At 42.8% G+C, this 9,922-nt stretch overlaps 1 long non-coding RNA gene across 1 annotated transcript; it reads left to right on the forward strand.

The window, feature by feature from the left end:
* The first annotated feature begins 206 nt into the window (after positions 1–206).
* LOC138984230 (uncharacterized) lies at positions 207–3,828 on the forward strand. The gene is made up of 3 exons (XR_011461499.1): positions 207–503; positions 2,655–2,766; positions 3,226–3,828. It is a non-coding gene; the product is annotated as an uncharacterized lncRNA (long non-coding RNA).
* Positions 3,829–9,922: the final 6,094 nt, after the last annotated feature.

Raw genomic sequence — 9,922 nt, forward strand, 5'->3', positions numbered from 1 at the left:
GACCCTGACACATGGTAAGTGCCCAGTTAAATACTGTTTTTTAGTATCATTTTCCCCCCTATCTTCACAATCACCCCATGAGGTGGATATATTATTCTCATTTTACAGTTTGCAGCAAAGTTAGGACATGCCTGGTGGCTCAGCAGTAAAGAATTTACCTGCAATGCAGGAGATGTGGGTTTGATTCCCCAGATGGGGAAGATCCCCTGAAGATAGAAATGGCAACCTACTCCAGTATTCTTGCCTGGGAAACCCCATGAACAGAGGAGCCTGGTGGCCACAGTCCATGGGGTTGCAAAAGAGTTGGATATGACCTAGCAACTAAACAACAACAACAGCAAGAGGTTAGGCAATGCTCCCACATGATACACCTGATGTGTGCAGAAAAAGATGCTAATTTCTATGCTCCTATCCATCAAGGCAAATTCTGTGGAACTCATAGCAACCTGAACAGTGAACTTTGTTCATCAACGGATTCAAATACATCAAATGGGCTGAAACAGGTATGTGGTCAAGCCAACCAAGGCTGGGAAATACTACCTCTATTCTGGGTGGTCGTAGTCCGGTGATAAATCCAGGGAAATGAAAAAGAAGGGAAAGTGGATGGCGGGGGAAATAGGCAACGTGCCATATAGCCTGAAATAGGATCCTGCCCTCTCTAAGTGCAAAACTAAAGTAAACTTCGGCTTCTCTCTAAAAAGAGAAGCAAAAGTTGAACAGCTAGAGACCAAAAGTGACCATGAAGAATTCTGTTGGCCTCAAGAAATGTATTTGTATTGTTTAAATATTCCTCTTATTATCAGTCTTTCCTTTGCAAAAAGTTTAAAATTGATTCTAGAGATAAAACACCAAATGAAATGGAAAATTGTATTTTACAGTAAATCAAGTGGAAACTAATCTCATATCCTAGACCTTTTGTTCTTTTTCTTCTCATTTTTCAAGCAAACTATGAGAAATGGATTGTGTAACTTTGCGGGACTTATTTATTGTTAAACCAGGAAATTCTTGCAAAACTACAGTATTTAAAGGAAGAACATATTACACAAATGCTAAAAAATGAGTATGAAAACATTTCTATTGGGAAGGTAAAATTATGGGAAAGAATGTTTGAGAGTTTTAGAGATTTAGGTCAGCATTTAAATAAACATGTTTGTCATGATCTCTTTCCTCTCCAAGTGGGAATCCTTCATCTCTTACTCTAATTTCCCACTGTCCTAAAATGTTTTACCCAAAATATTAGTAAGTGTGCCATCTATTTTCTGCTATGAGTCAAATTATACAGGGGGTTGTTTATTCTCCCATAAATCTTCCTTAGGGTCTAGAGGCATTGACATTCACAAATGGGAATAACTGCCCTGGAGTTACTCCTTCGAGACGTTGTGCCACATAGCTGTCCCTTCTATTGCTGTCATCTATTGGGGTCACAAAGAGTCGGACACGACTGAGCGACTGAACTGAACTGAACTGATTAACCCCCTGGTTCCCTCCCAGGTTTCACTGACATCTTCAGCACGTAGCTCATTGTCCTTCCAGCACCAGTCTGGTGTTAGTGACCTCATCCTTGTTGATTTCAAGTGACCACATGGGCAACTCATCCTTCACCTTGCCGTCCATTTCCTGGAACTCCTCAAATACGGTGGCTGACACATTTGTTCCACTTAGTCCACATAATCCCACCACACACTGTGGCTCTTGTCATTTCTTATAATTGTTTTAACCCTGTTAACCTACTATCTCACCCTCAGACAGAACTTCTTATATTTTCAGCTATCTCTTCTCTTCACTCCCTGATCACCTGAACGTCAGCCTCGTGCAGATCATTAGTCCCTGGATCTCTTTAATCTTCTTCCAGTCTACTAGCACCTTCCCGGCCTCATTCTTAAACTGTTTAACCCCAATTCATCCAGCACCCTTTTACCCACACTCCAGAGTCCTCAAGCCCTGTCCTTCCACTGCCTTGTGTAGAAAATCTGAACAGGGTCACAATCCTCCCATGTGAGTGAGATGGGAAGGGAGTAGAATAAGTACAGATGTGTAAAAGAAACACACCAGGGGGACCAATTTGGAAATGATTGAACTTGTTCCTCTGAAGAAAGTGTTTGCTACCTGTATTGGATGTTAGCCCAGGAAAGGCGTGAACACAAGAGACAGTACCCAGGAAGACGATATGGGCCTTGCTTGGGCAATTCAAGAAGAGTGTGATAAGGGGACTGTTTCCAAAGTTGAGCAGAATACAGGGAAACCACAAGTGATAGCAAAGTGCTGTCAGCTAGCTACAAAGGACACTTACTATCCTTTGGCCTGAAGGGGCTAAGGGAGGAAGTCCCATGTAGAGCCCCAGAGAAAAAGCTGTGTGAAGAGGGTCATAGCAAGGATTGCAGCCAGATGGCCCACAGGAACCCTACAGGGAAGAAGCAGGGAATGAATGCCTTGACCTCACTCTCCTCCCACCCTCCTCCTTCTTTGCTCAGGCTCTGCATCAGCTGAGCTAACCAGAAGTCAGAGGGTGAGATATATGGGCTCTTGATGTAGCCCATATATCTTATCCTCCCTGGGAACAGAGCAAGGAGGAGAGTCTATATGGAGGTACAAAATGGAAACTTCTCACAGTCACCAAAATCCTAATTGTCCACTTCTTCTCCCTCCTCATGCAGGCAATATTCATGGGGACTCAATATTATATTGTTAATTACCACTAGGCCGTATAACATAATGGATCCGAATAGCTAACACTCTTTGAGGACTTACCATGGGTTGTATACCTGAGTAAGTATGTTCCTAGATTGACTTATTTAATCTTTGCAACAATTCTGAGGTAAGTAAAATTAATTTTCAGAGGTTTATTCTTAAGAAAGAATAAAAGCTGAAAGGATAAAGGATAATTTGCCCAAGTTGCTTCTGAGATAAGTCAGTATTGAAGAAAAAATACTCAGAAAAATGCCTTAGCATATAGTAAGTGCTAGTGGACTTCTCTGATGGTTCAGTGGGTAAAGAATCCACCTGCAATGTAAGAGACACAGGAGACAGACGTTCAATCCCTGGGTCAGGAAGATCCTCTGGCGGAGGGCATGGCAACCCACTCCAGTATTCTTGCCTGGAGAATCCCATGGACAGAGGAGCCTGGTGGGCTACAGTCTATGGGGTTGCAAAGAGTCACACACAATTGAGCACATACACAGAAAAATTGGAGCTGTTATTATTAACATAAAACTATTCTCCTAATAGGTCTTCTCAGGTGGTTCCAGAGTTAAAGAACCCATCTGCCAATGCAGGAGACATAACAGACTTGATCCCTGAGTCTGGAAGATTCCCTGGAGGAAGGCATGGCAACTCACTCCAGTATTCTTTCCTGGAGAATCCCACGGACAGAGGAGCCTGGCAGGTTACAGTCCCCAGGATCACACAGAATCAGACACGACTAGAGCGACTTAGCCTGCCCAAATGCCTTCTCCTAATCACCCTCATCACAGCAGTTCTGTGAGAAGTATTGTTACGATCATTTTCATATGAAGAAAACAAAGCTCAAGCAGGCACATCACCTGCCCCAAGTCTTCTGACAGCAGCCGGGCTTGTTGTGCTGCATCACAGCTTTTGTTCATTGTTCACACTGCCCATCTGTGAGGCGAAGCTCATGGTCTCTTTTCCAGGCTAGTCTTTTGCCAGTCAGATACTGACAGACGAGCATCCTAGTTACATGTCTTTTATTCTCTCTGGAGTTATTCCCAAACTCTGAATGATGTTTTCAGAAAATGTAAGATGGGTTTTTAGCCACAGAATGCTGTTGATATTTCCTTGATTTTGATTCTAATAGATGCTTAAATCTGCAACACTTGGAAGATTGTTGGTGGCGGGGGTGGGGGGGGGGGCGGCAAACTTTGCTCTTTATTTTACTGGGAAAATGGTAAATATGCCCACTTGGCTCTGATCATAGTAGAAATGAAAAAAAATTTCAACCATGGCCAACCCTCCATAACCTAGCTTCTACTTTCTAAGGTGAAATAAGATAATACAGAATGTTCACTCAGATTTGGCCCTTCCAGCCGCAAGAAACTTTCCAGCTGTTGGGACCCAGGACCTCTTGACTTAAAATGCATAGAATTCCTGCTTCTAAAGCCAGTCAAATCCAGCTGGGACATTTTGTTTAACCCTTAGCTAGCCAGGAGAAAACCAGTGCCAAGTCTGGTTCACAACAAGAGCATGCTTATTCTTTGTTGGTACCGACAGCAGGCCTGCTGGACTGTATAGAGATAAGTCTGATATATTTTGAACTCTGTCATCTTGGACAAGGTACTTAACCTTTGCTGGGTCTCAATTCCATTCATTCAACCACTTGTTCAAAGAACTTTTTGACATCTAATTAGATGATAATTATAGAAAGCCAGGTTAGAACCAAATGGAGCCTTTGAGCACAGCTATATAGTTTGTACAAGATGATGACAGAGGCTACAAGATGATGACAGAGGCTATTTCCAGATCTGTTGACAAGTGGGAGATTCCATTATTGAGACAGATTGGTAGGTTTCTGTCTTTCTATCACACAAATTCTCCTGGACCTGTTCTTGCTCCATCATGGCACTCTGAGTGGTGGGGGTGGGGGGGGGGCGGGTGGGGAACAACAGTGATTAGTTTGCACAAGGTTTCATCTGCCTCCCGATTCCCACCCCCCTGGTCTCTCTGGGCTTTGAAACTTAGCACGACTCTGACCACCCTCCTTGGAAGAAAAGCTATGACCAACCTAGACAGCACATTAAAAAGCAGAGACATTATTTTGCTAACAAAGTTCTGTCTAGTCAAGGCTATGGTTTTTCTAGTAGTCGTGTATGGATGTGAGAGTTGGACTATAAAGAAAGCTGAGCAATGAAGAATTGATGCTTTTGAACTGTGGTGTTGGAGAAGACTCTTGAGAGTCTCTTGGACTGCAAGGAGATCCAACCAGTCCGTTCTAAAGGAGATCAGTCCTGGGTGTTCATTGGAAGGACTGATGCTGAAGCTGAAACTCCAATACTTTGGCCACCTGATGCGAAGAACTGACTCACTGGAAAAGACCCTGATGCTGGGAAAGATTGATGGCGGGAGGAGAAGGGGATGACAGAGGATGAGATTGTTGGATGGCATCACCAATTCTATGGACATGAATTTGAGTAAGCTCTAGGAGTTGGTTATGGATAGGGAAGCCTGGCGTGCTGCTGTCCACAGGGCCACAAAGAGTTGGACACAACTGAGTGACTGAACTGAACTGACTGAACTGACCACCCTCCATCATCTCTTCTACTTGCTTGCTAAACATCTCCATAGCAAAATCCCTTCTTCTCAGCAAAGCAAAAGTCAAATGGCAGCTGAGCCAAAACAGTTTGAAGGTACAAGCAAAACCCCATCTCCTTATTCTTTGAATGGCTCATCCCTCTAAACTAAGATACTTCATAACAAATGCTGCTGCTAAGTTGCTTCAGTCGTGTCCGACTCTGTGCGACCCCATGGACTGCAGCCTACCAGGCTTCTCCATCCATGGGATTCTCCAGGCAAGAACACTGGAGTGGGTTGCCATTTCCTTCTCCTCATAACAGATGAGTTTTCATTAAAGCGTTAACATATTTCTCAAGGGATGTAGAATGTCAATAGGACATCTGAAATGGGGTTCAGAATTAAGAGCTCTGCATGCAACTGAATCTGCTTCAAATTATACTCTGCAAAAGACAAAAATATAGCCCTATGTGTCTAAAAATATTTCTTAGTAGTTGGCCAAAAATGCATTTATTCTTGGATTCATAAAAATGCAGGCCATGTGAAATATGTGGGGGGCATGCACTCTCAAAAAAACCGACCAAAGAAAGAGAACAAAAAGTTAAAATAAACTTTGAAAATCCTTTAGTGAAGGGAAAGAGAGAAGGTGGAAATGGTAAGGCATTGGGGTATGACTGGAAAGAGGAACGGTGAAGATTTGCCCTTGGGGAAGATGACATGTCTGAGGACCCGACTCCCCCTACCCCTCAACTCTCCCCCATACACCCCAGGAAGGTCCTGAGCAGCTGTAGGCCAAGCTCCCCACTCTCATCACTTAGGGGAGACTAGAAAAGCCAGAGTGGAAGGCCCATAACAACCCCAAATATTAGCATTGTGATCAGCATAGTACTTTTCAAAGCATCTAGGATTTGGAACCAGCTTTTTTTTTTTTTTTTTTTGCCTCCAATCCAGAGTAAGTCTGACTCTAGGTGAGTGATCACACCATCATGGCTATCCAGGTCATTAAGACCTTTTTTGTACAGTTCTTCAATGTATTCTTGCCACCTCTTCTGCTTCTGTTAGGTCCTTGCCATTTCTGTCCTTGCCATCTTTGCATGAAATATTCCCTTGGTATCTCTCATTTTCTTGAAGAGATCTCTAGTCTTTCCCATCCTATTGTTTTGCTCTATTTCTTTTCATCGTTCACTTAAGAAGGCTTTCTTATCTCTCCTTGCTATTCTCTGGAACAGTGCATTCAGTTGGGTATATCTTTCCCTTCCTCCTCTGCCTTTCACCTCTCTTCTTTTCTCAGTTATTTTTAAGGCCTCCATACTGGGGATGATTTTAGGTGTGGTCACTCACCTAGAGCCAGACATCCTGAGTGTGAAATCAAATGGGCCTTAGGAAGCATTACCACAAATAAAGCTAATGGAGGTGATGGAATTCCAGCTGAGCTATTTCAAATCCTAAAAGATGATGCTGTTAAAGTGCTGCACTCAATATACCAGCAAACTTGGAAAACTCAGCAGTGGCCACAGGAGTCAAAAAAGTCAGTTTTCATTCCAATCCCATAGAAAGGCAATGCCAAAGAATGTTCAAATTACCCTTCAATTGTACTCATTTCACATGCTAGCAAGATTATACTAAAAATCCTTCAAGCTAGGCTTCGGCAGTATGTGAATTGAGAAATTCCAGATGTACAAGCTGGATTTAGAAAAGGCAGAGGAACCAGAGATCAAATTGCCAACATCTGTTGGATTATAGAAAAAGCTGCTGCTGCTGCTAAGTCGCTTCAGTCATGTCCGACTCTGTGTGACCCCATAGACACCAGCCCACCAGGCTCCACCGTCCCTGGGATTCTCCAGGCAAGAACACTGGAGTGGGTTGCCATTTCCTTCTCCAATGCATGCAAGTGAAAAGTGAAAGTGAAGTCGCTCAGTCATGTGTGACTCTTCGCGACCCCATGGACTGCAGCCTACCAGGCTCCTCCGTCCATGGGATTTTCCAGGCAAGGGTCCTGGAGTGGGTTTGCATTGCTTTCTCCATAGAAAAAGCAAGGCAATTCAAAAAGAGATCTACTTCTGCTTCATTGATTACGCTAAAGCCTTTGACTGTGTGGATCACAACAAATTGTGGAATATTCTTAAAGAGATGCAAATACCAGACGACCTTACCTGGCTCCTGAGAAACCTGTATGCAGAACAAGAAGCAACAATTAGAACCGGACGTGGAATAATGGACTGGTTCCAAATTGGTAAAGAAGAATGTCAAAGCTGTATATTGTCACCCTGCTTATTTAAATTATATGCAGAATACATCATGTAAAATGCTGGGCTGGATGAAACTCAAGCTGGAATAAAGATTGCTAGGAGAAATATCAACAACCTCAGATATCTAGATGATAGCACATTAATGGCAGAAAGTGAAGAGGAACTAAAAAGCCTCTTGATGAAGGTGAAAGAGGGGAGTAAAAAAGCTGGCTTAAAACTCAACATTCAAAAAACTAAGATCACGGCACCCAGTTCCATCATTTCATGGCAAATAGATGGGAAAAAAGGGAAACAGTGATGGATTTCACTTTCTTGGACTCCAAAATTGCTGTGGACTGTGACTGCAGGCACGAAATTAAAAGACGCTTGCTCCTTAGAAGAAAAGCTATGAGCAACCTGGATAGCATATTAAAAAGCAGAGACATTACTTTGCCAACAAAGGTTCATATAGTCAAAGCTATGGTTTTTCCAGTAGTCGTGTACTAACGTGAGAGCTGGACTGTAAAGAAGACTGAGCGCACAAGAATTGATGCTTTTGAACTGTGGTATTTGAGCAGACTATTAAGAGTCCCATGGACTGCAAGGAGATCAAACCTGTCAACTCTGAATATTCATTGGTAGGACAGATGTTGAAGCTGAAGCTCCAACACTTTGCCAACTGATGTGAAGAACAAAGAACTGACTCATTGGAAAAGACCCTGATGCTGGGAAAGATTGAGGGCAAGAGAAGAAGGAGGCGATAGAGAATGAGATGGTTGGATGGCATCACTGATTCAATGGATATGAGTTTGAGCAAGCTCACGGAGATAGTTAAGGACAGGGAAACCTGGTGTGCTGCAGTTTATGGGGTCGCAAAGAGTCAGACACAATTTGGTGACTAAACAATAGCAGAAGAGAAAGTCAGTTTTTTACAAAATACAATAAGAAATAAATTGCTGAAAAATTAAATTAAAAGAACAATTAAAATTAGTCCCTATTTTTATTACTAGACTCAAAAACCACAAAACTACATTTCAAAATTATAAAAAGAATTTGACTGTGTAGATCACAACAAACTGTGGAAAATTCTTCAAGAGATGGGAATACCAGACCACATCCCTGCCTCCTGAGAAACCTCTATGCAGGTCAAGAAACAACAATTAGAATCAGACATGGAACAATGGATGGTTCAAAATTGGGAAAGGAGTGGGTCAAGGCTATACACTGTCATCCTGTTTATTTAACTTATATGAAGAGTGTATCATGCAAAATGTCAAGCTGGATGAGCACAAGCTGGAATCAAGATTGCTGGGAGAAATACCAATAACCTCAGATATGCAGATGACACCACCCTTATGACAGAAAGTGAAGAGGAATTAGAGAGCTTCTGAAGAAGGTGAAAGAGAAGAGTGGAAAAGCTGGGCTTAAAATTCAACATTCAAAAAGGAAAGATCATGGCATCCTGTCCCATCACTTCATGGCAAATAGATGGGGAAACAATGGAAACAATGACAGACTTTATTTTCTTGGGTTCCAAAATTACTGGGGACCATGAATACAGCCATAAAATTAAAAGATGGTTGCTCCTTAGGAGAAAACCAATGACAAACCTAGACAGCATATTAAAAAGCAAAGACATTACTTTGCCGACAAAGGTCCATCTAGTCAAAGCTATGGTTTTTCCAGTAGTCATGTATGGATGTGAGAGCTGGACAATAAAAAAGGCTGTGTGCTGAAGAATTGATGCTTTTGAACTGTGGGTGCTGGAGAAGACCCTTGAGAGTCCCTTGGACTGCAAGGAGATCAAACCAGTCAGTCCTAAAGGAAATCATTCCTGAATATTCATTGGAAGGACTGATGCTGAAGCTGAAGCTCTAATACTTTGGCCACCTTTCCTTTTCCTCTAGGAAAGAAGGGAAAGAAGCAGATAAAAAGGTAGAAGGCCTAGAAGGGTAAGGTGCAGGCCAAGTCCCACAGGAAGCTCTGGAGACAGTGTAGGTCCCACCTCAGAGTTGTCCTGATCAGGCATGAGGGAGCTGCAGTATTTATACCCCATAGCTCAGTCACTGGTTACAGGCCTCCCTTGTTCCAATTTTCTATGTGCAGGTGAAGAAAACCCTGGCATCAGCTTGAGGGCTGCCTTCAACCAATGGTCCAGTTTCAGGCTGTTGGGATGAAAGCACCCAGAGAGCCTGGCAGAGAAGAACAGTGAAGGACTCATGGGCTGGAATACTGACAGGGCCTCTTACACTAGAGCAGTAATTTCCAAACTTCTTTTTTACTACAATTTTTTAGTAGAAACAAAACTCTTCTTGGAAGTTCAGTAACTAATATTGATAAACAAAGAGTTGCAATGGTTGAAGAAAAGGAGAGTGGACCCTGTCTCCTCCTTAATCCTCACTCCCTCCCTCAGGCTCCAGGCTCCACAGACTTAGAGCTGCCTAGAAGGCTGT

Source organism: Bos mutus, chromosome 20 (genome assembly GCF_027580195.1).
Source record: "Bos mutus isolate GX-2022 chromosome 20, NWIPB_WYAK_1.1, whole genome shotgun sequence".
NCBI lineage: Eukaryota > Metazoa > Chordata > Mammalia > Artiodactyla > Bovidae > Bos > Bos mutus.